We start from the raw sequence: 13,139 nt of genomic DNA, 5'->3' as shown, positions 1-13,139 counted from the left end.
GAGCAAATCTATGGCCATCATCAACGACGAATTATATAAGCGAAGCACTTCTGGGGTATTCCAACGATGCGTTTCCTCCGAAGAAGGGTGCGTAATTCTGAACACATCCATGCCGGAGATTGTGGGCATCATGCCGGGTCACGTTCCCTGGTCTCAAAAGCGTTCCGTCACGGATTCTTTTGGTTGACGGCTCATGCGGACGCGGAAGATCTTGTTCGTCGATGTGATGGCTGTCAGCGTTACGGATGATAGGCACATGTCCCGGCTCAAGAACTAAGGATGATACCTATTACTTGGCCTTTTGCGGTCTTGGGGCTAGACATGGTTGGCCCCTTTAAGATGTCATCCAACAAAAAAACCCATCTACTGGTGGCGGTTGATAAATTCACCAAGTGGGTCGAAGCAGAACCTATTGGCGCTTGCGATGCAGAAACAGCAGTCAAGTTCTTGAAAAAGCCAATCTTCCGGTTCGGATATCAACACAACATTATCACTGATAATGGTACCAATCTATCACAAGGAGCGATGCAGGAGTTTTGCCACCGTGAGCACATTCAGCTTGATGTATGTGCGGTCGCTCATCCCAATCTAATGGGTAAGCGCAACAGGCAAATCAGGAAGTTTTGCAAGGAATCAAGCCCCGACTTATGGTTCCCCTAGAGCGTACCCCAGGGTGTTGGGTTGAGGAGTTGCCTTCTGTATTGTGGAGCATCCGAACACCCCAAACCGTTCTACGGGTTTTACTCCCTTTTTCCTGGTATATGGAGCAGAAGTCGTTCTTCCCAGTGGCATTAGGCATGACTCGCCCAGAGTTGCTGCTTATGTGGAACAGGACAACGAGTTGGCTCGTCAGGATTCTTTGTACGCTTTGAAGGAAGCACGCGATTTGGCTGTCGTCCGATCGGCTATTTATCAGCAGGACTTGCGGCGTTACCATAGCCGCCGGGTCAAGAGCCAAACTTTTCAGGAGGGCGACTTAGTGCTCCGATTGATCCAAGATCGCACTGGCATGCATAAGTTATCACCACCATGGGAAGGACCGTTCGTCGTCAGCAAAAGCCTTCGCAACGGGTCATACTATCTGGTGGATCTTCAGCCTGATCGGCCAACCACAAAGGCTGAGTCAACTCGCCCCTCGAACATAGCCCACTTGCAACCTTATTACACTTGAGCTATTGGCTCCGTTTTTTCTTCTCTTAAAAATGGTAAGTCTTTTATTTTTATAAAGCAATAAAGTTGATGCCCACGAATTCTGGGGCTTTCCTGCTACTTCATCTTATTGAAAGCATGGATTTTTATTGCTCTTCGACAAGTCGCCCAAGCATGGACGCTATCCATACCAGAGAGCATAAGTCGTCATGCTGCACTTATTACAACACTGGGTATCGATAAGCCAAAGAGGATCAAGTCGGTACAAGCGTGCGATCCAAACATACGCGCCTTATATGATTTTGTGGATTAGGCCGGCTTACCTGGGGGCTATTCGCTCCCAAGTTGTTTTGTGGTAAGAGCGTATACGCTTCTACAATCCTATGACCGGTCTTTCCCCTAATCATAGGTCACTTGGGGGCTTCCTCTCATTGAGATCAGCCTTACTACCCATTTGGCTTGCGAAAAATTACCGCGTTACAAATGGTTATACTGGACTGTGTGTTGGCTGAATCGCCATATGGACCCATGAACTCTTGGGGAGTTACTCCGCTTTATGGACCCTGAACTTGCCCTAGTTAAAACATGCATGGTACCGTCTAGCGCCCCACATGGAGAATAGAGAAACCATTGGTTCACTGAACCTGCTTCACTGAAGCTTGACTCGTGCTTGATCAGCCGGTTTAAATACTTGAGCTTTTTTACACAAAAAGTCTCCTCGGGTAGCACTTGAGGTCATCTAACTCGTCCTATCCTGTCTTGACTTGAACGAGCCGACGAAATTTTTATTTTTACCTTCCTGGCACTCCCACAAGGTTTCGCAAATTTTTATGACTCGCCGGATCTTTTTTGAACCAGGCTTTTCTGCACATAATTCTCCGGAACATCTTGAGTCGGTTTTCATTTACTATCATCCATTACTCACTGAGGTGGTTTGATGTATGTTTTTAGCCCAACAGGTTGATGGTCAAAATCTCTACTGACATGACGGGTCAAGCATCATAAAGCGCCCCAAGGACGACATAAGGTTTTTAAAAGATCGCAGAAAGGGATTGTTTTTAACCTATTACATGGCTCGGATGGCCAACTCAAGCAAAGATCTACTCTGCTGGTGCCGCTGGGCCCGCTTGCCTTGAGCTTTGGCCGACTTCAAGCTGTAAGTCGCCCAACACCCAATTACACTTGGATAGAGCGGCGAATTCATCTTCATCATTCAAGAATGTCGAGAGGTCCGCTTCCAAATCAAAAGGGTTTTTGGGCCAACGAGGAGTCAAGCTGGTTGTCACAAAGGTTGGCGGGTTTACTTAATTATTCTTGTCATCATAGGCAGCTTGGTACTTTGACAAGTCCAAGCTTGCTGCAAGATGAGTCGCCGCCGAGCGTGATTCTTTGGCAACACCCTAATAATCCTCTTGGGTGAATTCCGACTCGTCGTCCTTGAGCTGTGGAAAGCCCGCTGCTACTTCTTCGGGTTTCAGCTCTGGAGCATATGCTAAACACCAACTCAATGTAGTCAGTACCCCTTTCCGGGCTGCTGACCGAGTTAGCTGACCTATCTGAGGCAGAAGGGTAGATAAGCAGCCAAGCATCTTTTTGATTGATGTTATGGTTTCCTTGGTACCCATCACTGCCTTCACGGTCAGCACGCTTCCGGTATACAGCTGCTCTGTCAATGTGTAAATCGCCTTTAACCGCAAGATACAGTCGTCCTGCAGATTGGCGGCTCTCGGACCTGTTTAAAGGAACAATAATGGTTAGTAATTTCTTTACACTAAGTTTTTTCTTTTACAAAGTAAAAGATCAGGGGTTGCTTCTTACCAAAGATAGCCTGTGCCATGTTTGAGATATGTTGCTTTAAGCCGTCCAGCTCTTTTTGCATGGTTCCCAGTCTTGTTTCGGCTTTTTCCGCTCGTTTTAGCGCGGCGGCTTGATCAGCTTGAGTTTTCTTATGGGCGGTTTTCAGTTTCTCCATCTCGGATAAGATCATATGATATTTTTCTTCCGCCTTAGCCCGCGCGTCTTGCTGTTCTGCTAAATTTCTCTTTAAATCGCCCAACGTCGACTCAGCTTGGGCAAGAGATTCATGTCAAACATATTATCAAGGGACAAGTCTCAGAATTATTGCAAGCAACATCCCTGACACTTGGGGGCTAATGTATAATTTTTTAGACAAAATTATACGACATCAATACCCGACTCATCTTTCAACAAATGACCCGGCCCTTGGGGGTTCGAGGTCGAACATTTTTTCTAACATCAAGACCCGGCCCATCTTTCAACAGATGACCGGCCCTTGGGGGTTACTGGTCGAACGTTTTTTCTAACATCAAGACCCGACTCATCTTTCAACAGATGACCCGGCCCTTGGGGGTTACAGGTTGAAAGTTTTTTCTAACATCAAGACCCGGCTCATCTTTCAAGAAAAGATGACCCGGCCCTTGGGGGCTAATGAGGAGGTTAGGCATTAAGGCGTACCTCGTATTTATTTTTCATCATAAGGAGCAGATTCTTCTCCAGTTCATAACTTGTCCCCAGGCGACTTGCGAAGCTGGAGCAGAGCTCTTTAAATTCAAGATTCTCATACTGAGAAAGTTTGGCCTTGGAGACTTCATGTCCAGCAGAAGGATGGGATGATGTTGATACATGCTTCGACAAGACTGCTGAAGCCGGCTTAGAGAAGCCAGTACCAGTGATGATTACAACATCCGGATCTTCTGCCGTTTTTAACGGACTTGGCGGGTTCGGCGTTTCCATGCCTTCCTTGGGAGAACATGGGAGGCTCGCCTGGACATCAGGTTTATCGTTTGCCAGGTCAGCATGAGCAGGTGCCGGGTTTTCTTTGGGTTCTGGAGCCGGAGTGGAACATGATCCGCCAGTTTTCCTCTTCTTCGCTTGCGCTCTAAAAGGAGAAAGGGATATGCTTAAAAGGCATACATCATCATCATCAGGACAAATGTGAGTATTATAAGGACTTACCCTTGAACGCGAATCATTGGTGGAAGGGCTTACATCACTGAGTCGCCCGATGAAGGGGAGAATTCTGCAAAGTTAATATCTCAAAATATGAGCAAATTACAAGTACGATCCAAAAGAACAAGGGGGGACGTTGCTAAAGGATACCTCATTCTGCCATTTCTTCGTGCGAGTTTTCGCTGGTAACTCATACATCAAATCTCCATAGTGGCTCCATGTCTTCCGATAGGAAGCATGTTGTGCCTTCTTTAAAAGGAAATTAGGATCCAGACAAGCATTTGGGTGAGACATGAGAATTTTCCCACAAACCCGCCTGGCCAGCTTAGGCGGACGAGAAGATGAGTTAGAAGAAATAGAAATTACCTCTACGGTGTCATCTTGGCTTTCGTTACCATCATTCTATACATAAGAGATGCAGAGATGTAAGCACAAGTTATAGCAACAGATGTCAAGACAAAGAAGATAGAATTTTACCTCTGAAGATACGTCGCAGATTTGGGATCCCTCCACGTCGGACGATTCAGTGATGGCGGTTTTGCTTCTACTCTTGGTTTTCTTCTTTGGAGGCGGCCTGGCTTGTTTCAGGGCCATCTTTTTTGGCCTCTTTGACAAGAAATGGTCACCTTTCTGAAATAGAATTTTCAGTATGCGAGTCAGAATCTGGATAAGTCGGAGAGAATGAACCAAGGGCGGGTTAAATTATTTACCTTGGGCGCCGGGTTAATTTTGCAGAACGGCTTAAGCCCTATCTGGCTGCACTTGGCCAAAGGCTCTCCGGTTAGCTTCTTGATGATGGATACAATGTCATCTTCTGTAAGTGCTGTGCGGAAGTAACATTGGGGGTGGTCCAAAGTTCCGTCAAACTCGCACATTTAGCCGTCCCGGAGACTCAAAGGAAAGATGCGCCACTCCACCCAGCAGCAGATTAAGTCAACTCCAGTAAGACCATTGTTTGTCAAGGATCGTAACTCAGACAACACAGGGATAAAATCCGCCTCGTCTTCTTCACTGAGCTTATCTAGAGGTTTGATGTTTATGGGTAAACGTTCTTTCCTATAGCCAAGTAGTTTGTTCTCACCCGAAGGGGAAGTTTCCTGGCAATAAAACCAAGACTCGCCCCAGCCTTTGGGATGGCTTGGCATGGTGAGTGATGGGAATGAGTTGTCCTTGCGACGTTGAATGTTGACACCACCAAGTTCTAAGCTGGGGCCATTGGCAAACTCGGTCTAGCGATTCAAATGAAAGAAGTACCAGAACAAAGGAACTGAAGGTTCCATCCGCAAGTAGGCTTCACAGAACACATGAAACTAACATAAGTTACTAATCGAGTTGGGGCCCAAGTCTTGGAGGCGGACGTTCATGAAGGTCATGGCATATCTGAGGAATTTTGACCCTCGCGGCTTAAACCCCCGTTCGAGGTGTTCAGCAAAGACAACTATTTCCCCTTCCTTCGGGTTGGGGATTTCTTCGCCTAACCCGGATCGCCATCTGATAACCTCTTTCGGGTGGAGGTTTCCCGTCTTCAGGCAGTCATTGAGAAAAGCTTCGTCAACTTTGGTCGGGAGCCAGTCGGCCTTGAAAACGGTACCCATGGCTACAAAGGAAAAGGTCACGAATAAATTAACTCGCCGAACGCTTGCTGAAGTGGTTAAGAGGATCTATTAACTCGCCGAACATTGTCAAGTGACTAAGGCAATCTGTTGACTCGCCAATAAGGGACCGGGTCTGGACACAAGGGCGACTTAGGGATTTCCTACTGTTTAAGGGAGACAACTCAAAGCTTGAGAGTTGTTCGCTAAAATGGTAAAGTGCGGATCTACAAACAGGTTCTACACAGCAGGCAGTAAAACATAGATCTACAAAGCAGGCAAAAATGAATGGAAAAAGGCATCGATAAAGTAAAACAACCTATGGCTAGGGTAAAAACAGTAAGGTTGATTTGACAGAAGCCTTTCTTAGTTCCTTGGCAAGGGTTAATCGGTTGAGAATATGGTTGATATTACCAAGCCTAGCACTACTGCAAATTAATCAACATATATGGAAGGATTCGAGGTGCGCTAAGGAACCAGCGGACGATGAACACCGAAGAGCTTAGATCTGCTTCTGATGGCGAAGGGCTGACCTGATGATGGTGTCCGGTGGCAGCCGAGAGAAATCCGGGGCGAGTGCTGTGTCCTTGGTCGGCCCGGAGACGCCTCGAACGAGGTGGCCGGAGATGGAGTTTTCCTCAGGCGGCGATGAAGCTCTCGATACGGGTGCGAGGAAGAAGAAGCCCAACAAAATGGGTAGGTGGGGATGTGCCGTGCCTCCTTCCCCGAGCCTATTTATTGGGTCGGGCGCTGGAATCAAGGAGCCTTGCGCGGGAACTGAAAACGGGATAAAGATTCGCTTTAATAGCGCCACGATTTTCGGGATATCTGTGCCGAAAGATTCGTTGGAGATTGCGTCATCATTTCATCCGAGATTAAAGGGATAAGATGGTGTCAAGAAGAAACGGTTTGGCGACTTGGATATTTCCATGAAAGATGGCGGATTAAGCGTATGATGCGTAGAAAGAGCAGAGTGAGTCGCCCCTAACTTGGTAAGAGTTGGCGTGAACAGGTTCAAGTCAATCTGGGGCCTAATGTTGGGGATATTATCTGTTGTGTGACCCGCCCTGGTTGGGCCGGGTCACCAAGCGGGCGACTTATCCATTGGCGATTCAAGCTTTGGCCCATTAAAGCCCAGGAGCTAGATGGCGGTTCAAGATCCTCGTGAAGAGTCGATCATTGGGAAGGTCTCCAAGTCTTGGAAAGCACGACGACTTAGAGATAGAAAGAATCATGACCTGCGTAATGGCGAGGACTCTTGTAAACCCTAAGGGCTCGACCTATATATAAAGGCGAGTCCCGGGGAAGGAGAGGGCAAGTTATAAATCATCGAGAGCTAGGTCAGGCGAGTTACGCCCTCCTTGTAATCGAAACATGATCAATACAACACAAAGCAGGATGTAGGCTTTTACCTCCTCACGAGGGGCCGAACCTGGGTAAATCTTTGTCTCGCTCCCGTTCAACCCCTTTGAGTCGCCCCCAAGGTGCGATGGCTCTAACACTAAGTCCTTTCATGAGGACATCTGCCGTGACAAAACCACGACAGTGATGACTAACAAAGAGCTTCTCCCGAGTCCTCACTAGAAAGTCGATCGCAATCACAAGTGGGCGAAACGCCAGTTTGGCGCCATTGTGAAAATCCTGAACGAGACTCGAAATGAAGTGCAGAAAAATCACTATTATCTTCATGAGGTATTTGATCGCACTTGGGCCACCTTGTCTCACGTGAAGACTCCCGAGGAACTTGAAGAAATGGAATTTACTCAAGACTTTGACTGGTCGTGGCCTCCAAAAAAAGATATTCAAGCCCATTCCAGTTCCTCACTTGGAGGACATATCATTTTCTTCATTTCACACTGCAGAATCAGATGAAGAACCAGAGGATACTGCAACTGGTCCAAGAAAGAAGTCTGCGTGCTCACGCCTCTACATCAACACGAAAGTGAAATTCTTCAAGGGCGTTAGTCCTTAGTTTTTTCCCTTTTCGTCTCTTGATGACAAAGGGGGAGAAATCTCATAGTTAGTTTTCACTCGGCATTCAACCTATGGGCTTATATATTTTATTAAGTTACAAACTCCTAGCTCTTTTGAAGTTTTTGATGTAATAAGTTGTAACTTAAGCCCGATGGTGTTCTGACTCTTTTGAACGTTTTTCCTCATATGCTTATTCCTCAAAGTTCATTAATGCAGTCATGCTGAAATTCGCCAATCACCATTTTTCATCATGCATCCCTAATTCCTCGTACTATATGTCAAATGCATGTATGAATCGTAAGATATAGGGGGAGACCTCCATCATATAAATCATCAATGTGCATCTGCTATTCAAACCAGATTCCTCAAAACATGCACATCTTCACGCGGAGTTTCTCTGTATCTTGACTTCAAATTCCTCAAACTCTGTACTTATATTCCATATTATTATCACCGTTGAAAACTTAACCTAATTGTCATCAACCACCAAAAAGGGGGAAATTGTAAGTGCAGCTAGTGCCCCTTAGTGATTTTGGTGGTTTGAAGACTTATAGGTTAAGAGACTGATATTTTTCTGAGTGTACACATGCTCTATAAGTCGCTGAGTTGGAGTTATCCAATGAATATCGAGCACTAAAAATGTATGTCTTCGGGTGAAGACTTTGGTCTTCCCTTGAAGACTTTGATTGCGAAGAAATTGCGATGAAATTGATATTCCTCATGAAGATATTGAAGATGAGGAATTCGGTGTGTCCTAAAGAAAACACTCGGAATAATTTGAAGCGTAAATATTTACTCTTTCTGTTTCATTTACTTTACTCTTGAGTGTCGGCGATGCTAGGTCGACACCTGTGGGGATCAACGTGATACCCTTGTGATCGTAGGGCGGGGAAAAACAGCATCAAGCGCAGACTAAACGATCAACACCCGGCAAGCCTTTTTACCAAGGTTCGGGCCGCTTACCCGTAAAAGCCTACGTCATGCTTGCCTGATCATATTAAGCGTTCTTTTGTTGTTCATTTACAGCGATGGTAATCCTCTTCTTCGCCAATCTCCAAAAATTCTAACCCCTTGTGAATGAGCTGAGGGTTCGTTTTATAGGCAAAGGGGTCGCCTACTGTGCTCAATGGTAGGTTCACGAGATGTTACAGTGAATCTACAGCGGTGCTTATCCATCTACCGATGTTAGGTGCATTAAATGCATGTCTTGTCCATGCCAGCGAAGTGCTGGTGAAGACATGTATCGACACCTGGACGCCCCGCTGGCGCTTGCAGAATGCGCTGGAACACGAGGGAGCAGTGGTACTGTGGCAAGGGAGGTCGCCCTCTGGTGCGCTGCCACGTCATCTCGACACGGTTGTTTGTCGGGGCCTTGGTGCTTCGTCCCATCAAGGAAGCTTGACGGGGGCTTCAGCTGTCTTCCTAGTGAGGGGGGCTTGCTGGGCCCTCGTGCTAGGTGTGGTCATCACGTCCATCGGGCAGACGTGGCTTTGGGTGTCTTCCCGGCAAGACAGGCTTGCCGGGGCCTTGGATGCCTTGGGGGCGAGTCTTGTCTGGATTCCGCGTGCCCTGCCGTTAGGGGCTCCTTGCGCCCGTGCACAAGTCTGGGCACTAGAGACCCCAGTCTTTAGTCCACCGATAAGAGCCCCCGGGACTGGGCCACACACGCGCGCGGAGCGTTGTTGGGCCAGGCTCAAATAGGTGTACGGGATCTTGCGGCTGGATCTGCTGGCGGTTGCCTTCCCCACGCAGTGCATTGGATGCGCGAAGTGGGAGGTCGTGCGTGGAGCGGCCCCTCCGCCTCCTGAAACGCCGCTCATCCAACTCCCTCTGATTCCACCAACTCCTCGACCTTGGTCTTCTGAATCTCCCTCTGTCCGCTGGTGGTGCTCGTCCCTAACCATGGTCCGGGGACGAGGTCGCCCATCGTCTGTTGTGAGGGCAGTGAGGGGATCCCGCTTGGAACATGCCACAGCTTCTAGGGGTTCTGTGGAGGAAGACGGCTTGGACGCCCATGGTGGAGGAAGGGCAAGGGGCCGACGTCGCCGCGATGGTCGAGGCCAAGGGAGGCCTTCGCCTTCCTGGGGCTTGCTTCTGTGGCGGCCCTCCATGTTGCTTTTAGAAGGCCCCGCGTGCGCTTCTCGACTGCTGTGAAGGTCGCTATAGGTGCATTGGGAGCTCCGCCTCGAGCGTCGGTGATGACGGGGGCGGCGACGGTGGTGGTGCCGGGCCTAGTCCCAAGCCTGGGTGAATTGAATCGGATGGCGATTCCCCCGGCTGGGACTGAGTGCTTCCTGCATTGATGCGGCCCGGTCACCCCCTGCCCTCGCCTCAGAGGGGGGATCTCAACCGGATCCGTCGCCCCCTCCGAGCGGCTTGACGAGGCCGAACCCTCTTCCGTCGGTATAGCGCTGGGAAAGCTAGCGTGGATGTACCGCGGGCCTTGTCATGCCTTGTCTGCATGAACACCAATTCCTCCGCGTGGGTCAATCCTCTTCAAAACACAGGGTCTTTAGGTTAGGATGGGCACGCTTTGCATGTGGAGTTAAGTGTATCTATCCATATGATTGAAAAAGACTGTTTTTCCCTTTTTGGATTCCGCTCTTTGTGTGATTTTTCCTTGCGTATCTGGGAGCTTGCTGGCGACTACCGGCAAGACTCCTCGCCGCGTTCGGTGCAACCATGTAAATCGCCAAGCGCAGCTTGAGACGAAATCGGGTGCTACGTAGCTGCTTGCTCTGTTGATCAGGTTCGCAACTGTTTGAAGGCGCTCTATGGCCGTTCAGGTCGTTTGAATGAGTTCGAAAAAAGACTAGGTGCACCGAGTTTTGGGAAGGTCCCAGTACGCAAGAACTCCTGACACAAAGACACGAAACTTCCGAAAGGAAAAAAGCAAAGGATCTATCTATTCCAAATCTGAACCTCAAACTCAAAAACTTATCTATCTGCGCTGTCATCCGGCGTCTGAATATTTTTCTGGGGCGTCAAAGCCTCCAGCAAGCAAGGAATCACCGCTCTTGGTGGTCTCTTCTCTGGCAAGGGCTTCTTGCCGACAGTCTGTGACCGTCGCTTGGAGGAAGAGCCAGCCAGGGTGTAACGCTTTTTCTTTTCTCTTGCTAAGCCGTGCTTGCGGAGCCCCCGAGCGTGTCTTTGGGCGATGATGCGATGCTCTTAGGGGCGCAACCTTTGCGCTGGAGTGCAAGCCGGGGCTTCGGGACTGTGTGGCGCACCCTCAACGACTATGCATTGCTCCGCGGAGGTGAGTCCGCCAGAGTATGCGCCGGGGCCTTTGTGAAGCGCCCACGCACGCCCTCGACAGCTGCGTGTTGGCCCCCTCGAGCGACGCATCGGCCTGACGATGCCTCTCTTGGAGTCTCCGCCTCCTTGCCCCGCTCGCGCATGTAGCAACGCACTCGCATAGGCCTTGGGAAGTCGTAGCAGAACAGGGTGCTCGCTGCGACACTCCGTTTCCAGAGGAGCGTGGCATAGCGCCCAAACTTCGATGGAGCCGGCGTTGAGCGTGCTCCGATTCACGTGTCTCTCCCCGCCCCCTACCTGGAGCGCCAAAGATGTTGGCGATGCTAGGTCAACACCTATCGGGATCAACGTGATACCCTTGTGATCGTAGGGCGGGGGAAAATAGCGTCAAGAGCAGACCAAACGATCAACACCCGACAAGCCTTTTTACCCAGGTTCGGGCCGCTTACGCGTAAAACCCTACATCCTGCTCGTCTGATCGTATTAAGCGTTCTTTTGTTGTTCGGTTACAACGGTGGTAATCCTCTTCTTGGCCAACCACCAAAAGGTTTAACCCCTTGTGAATGAGGTAAGGGCCTTCTTTTATAGGCAAAGGGGTCACCTATAGTGCTCATTGGTAGGTTCACGAGATGTTACAGTGAACCTATAGCAGTGCTTATCCATCTACCGCTGTCAGGTACATGAAATGCACGTCTTGTCCATGTTAGCTAAGTGTTGGTGAAGACATGTGTCCAGGTGTTCCGACACCTCGACGCATCGCTCGCGCATGCGGAATGCGCTGGAACACGTGGGATCGGTGGTACTATAGCAAGGGCGGTCGCCCTCTGGTGCGCTGCCACGTCATCTCGGCAAGGGTGTTTGCCGGGGCCTTGGTGCTTCGTCCCGGCAAGGAAGCTTGTCGGGGGCTTTGGATGTCTTCTCGACGAGGGGGGGGTCACCGGGGCCTTGTGATAGGTGTGGTCATCACGTCCATCGGGCGGACGTGGCCTTGGGTGCCTTCCCGGAAAGACAGGCTTGCCGGGGCCTTGGATGCCTTGGGGGCAAGTCTTGTCTGGATTCCTCCGTGCCCTGCCGTCAGGGGCTCTTTGCGCCCGTCCACAAGTCTGGGCACTAGAGACCCCAGTCCTTAGTGCACCGACATTGAGTTATAAGAATGTGGCGCTCCGCTTGATTACCACTGTAGCCACACGGTCGCCACGCATACTAGCCCAGGAAATCACTCTGCCATGCGCGTTTACAACAAGTATCAAGAACACACGCATTTCTATTAATGTATATAAGAGTCTTACATGATATACTACAAGGGTGATGGCACTGGAAAAGCTCTATATAAGGCAGCATGGTCCTAGTGCAGCTCCAATCCACAGGGATCTGACTAGGTTACTCTTCTAACCCGCGAATCCTCCGCTTCCTAGATGACGGACGACGGATCCTTATGTGAACCTCGCCATGTAAAACTCCGCTGAGTACTTTTCAATGTACTCGCAAGAAAACCAAACTAACATATACACTAAGCAAAGCAGTCTATGGCATTCAAGCATGCATTTGTTATTAGAGCAATATTAGTTATCATGGCAAAGCTTACCTATCGAGCAGGATTAAATATCATGATATAATAGGTTTATCTAGCAAGGTAACTACTAAAGTAAGTATGATAAAGCATATTAAGTAAATAAATTATACTCCAAGTATTCTCACATCCAGTCTGAATCTGATCCAAATACGATCCAAATCATGTGGTCATCCGACCACTCATCTCATAGCCATCCCATGGCTAGCATATCATATCCTGACATCATCGGATGTCTGCACAAGACGAGTTCTTCCATCATTATTATCACTGGTATGATTGACCACCTACTGAGGTCTGGGCGGGCTGTCCAATATCGTGGACGCGGATATTCGAATAGATTTCACACTCTATAGAGGTTGCATAGTTTACCCACACTATGCAGCACTGACCTCGTGATCCCATTCGGGTGGACCAGTGTTGCTCCAATGAAACCTGCCTGACCCGTGACTCTTCCATCGTATCACCGGCATTCATCCTCCCCCGGAGTCCTGCCCTGGTGGCCATGTGTCCTCATGACACCTGCCACCGGCGTGGCCAAACTAAACTGTCCCAAATGGGGACATGCACAGAAAACAAGTCAACTGGCTCACAATGTTATCGCCGCCTACCGGGCCATTGTAGCG

The sequence above is a fragment of the Hordeum vulgare genome, chromosome 3H (genome assembly GCF_904849725.1).
Source record: "Hordeum vulgare subsp. vulgare chromosome 3H, MorexV3_pseudomolecules_assembly, whole genome shotgun sequence".
Taxonomy (NCBI): domain Eukaryota; kingdom Viridiplantae; phylum Streptophyta; class Magnoliopsida; order Poales; family Poaceae; genus Hordeum; species Hordeum vulgare.
The sequence above is the reverse complement of the archived record's forward strand: the minus strand, read 5'-3'. Positions refer to the sequence as shown.